This window comes from Oryctolagus cuniculus, chromosome 12 (assembly GCF_051225735.1).
Source record: "Oryctolagus cuniculus isolate XC-2025 breed Fujian yellow rabbit chromosome 12, ASM5122573v1, whole genome shotgun sequence".
Lineage (NCBI taxonomy): Eukaryota > Metazoa > Chordata > Mammalia > Lagomorpha > Leporidae > Oryctolagus > Oryctolagus cuniculus.
Genome location: NC_142878.1, coordinates 40,836,657 through 40,838,234, shown reverse-complemented (window position 1 = coordinate 40,838,234; position 1,578 = coordinate 40,836,657). Strand labels below are relative to the sequence as shown.

The 1,578-nt window shown below is 51.4% G+C and overlaps 1 non-coding gene across 1 annotated transcript; it reads right to left on the bottom strand.

Annotated features, from left to right (window-relative positions):
* Positions 1-397: 397 nt before the first annotated feature.
* On the bottom strand, positions 398-553 carry LOC127484035 (U1 spliceosomal RNA). The gene has a single exon (XR_007910816.1). It is a non-coding gene; the product is annotated as a U1 spliceosomal RNA (small nuclear RNA).
* Positions 554-1,578: the final 1,025 nt, after the last annotated feature.

The window sequence follows — 1,578 nt, the reverse complement described above, 5'->3', positions numbered from 1 at the left end:
ACATACATGCACACACACACATATATGCACACACATAAATGCACACACATATCTGCATACATTGATATCTGTATCGTACTCCTGTGTGTATGTGTGTACATATGTGTGTGTGTATACACATACACTTTGGGGTGGAGAGTCATATGCCTTAAGAAACAGGGCCAGGAAAGCAATGGAGGATGACCCAAATGCTTGGGCCCTTACACCCAAATGGGACACCTGGATGAAGTTCCTGGCTCCTGATGTCAGCCTGGTCCAGCCCTGGCTACTGTGGCCATTTGGGGAGTGAACCAGTAAATAGAAGATCTCTCTCTCTCTCTCTCTCTCTCTCTCTCTCTCTCATCTCTGCCTATATATAACACTACCTTTCAAATAAATAAAATAAACCTTTTTTTTTCAGGGGAGAGTGGGAACACAGTCCCCCACTACCACAAATTATGTTTCCCGCATTTGGGGAAATCGCAGAGGTCAGCACATCCGGAGTGCAATGGATAAGCCTCGCCCTGGGAAAACCACCTTCGTGATCATGGTGTCTCCCCTACCAGGTAATTATAATAAAATAAATCTGAAAAAAAAAAAAAAAGAAAGAAAGAAACTGAGGGCCTACACAGCACATTTTCCTTCTGCCTGCCTTTCTGATTTTCCTCTCTGACCGTTTTCAGATCCTCGCGCTCCTGGCCACTAAGCTTGTTCGCCATAAACTTCAACATCCTTGTGTGACCGGTACTCACACACACTCTGTTTAACCAGCTGAGCAGATTTGCTGCCGTCATGATGACTCCGTTGTGTTCACCCACTTGCTATTTTTATTTCATTCTCTTGGCTCTGCACACTTTCTGGTCACTTGGCTTGAGGGAGGGTCTTAACCCATCGAGGACGGTTGCCTCCTCTTCGATCCATAATACAGAAACGGGTTATTTTACATAGCACGTGGGCGAGCGCTGGGGCCGGTGTGGAGCTGGTCCTGAATGCTGTCAAGGACACAGATTCTTTCCGCTGGCTTCCTGGCCTTCCCCACCCAATTGGCTTTTGTTCCCCTGCTTGTCCCTCACGGTCTCCGGGGCAACTTCTCTTCCTGAGGATTATTCCTGGACTTTCCCCCGCAGCCCCAGGGCCTGCTCCGGTTTCCTTACCTTAGGCAGTCTGGCCTCAGGAGATCTCCGTCTGGGGCTTTGCACCTCTAGCCTGGCCTCACCCTGCCCCTCCCGAAAGGTTATCTGATCTGACGCCAGCTGGCATCCCTGCGGGGGCCCCAAGCTTTTGGGAATTGAGTCAATCAAAAAGCTCAAGGGTGGGGCTCCTTGCCCTTTTCCTAATCTGTGCAGCCCTTTCCTTGGGGCCTCCAGGGAGGACCCCCACCCGGGCGCCCTGGGTCTTCTGCGTCTCCAGCAAGCCCTGCTACTTCGCTGGCCTAGAGGTCTCCCAAGGTTCAGACTGGCCTTTCTCAGAAACTCTAAGCTCCCTGGGAAAGGCCTCTGGCCTGTGGCTGCCGGTCTCCTCTCTCTGCTCGGTTCCGCTCCCCAACCACTCGTCACCTGGACATTCTATCTTGACTTTGGGGTGGAGGCCCCCTCAGCT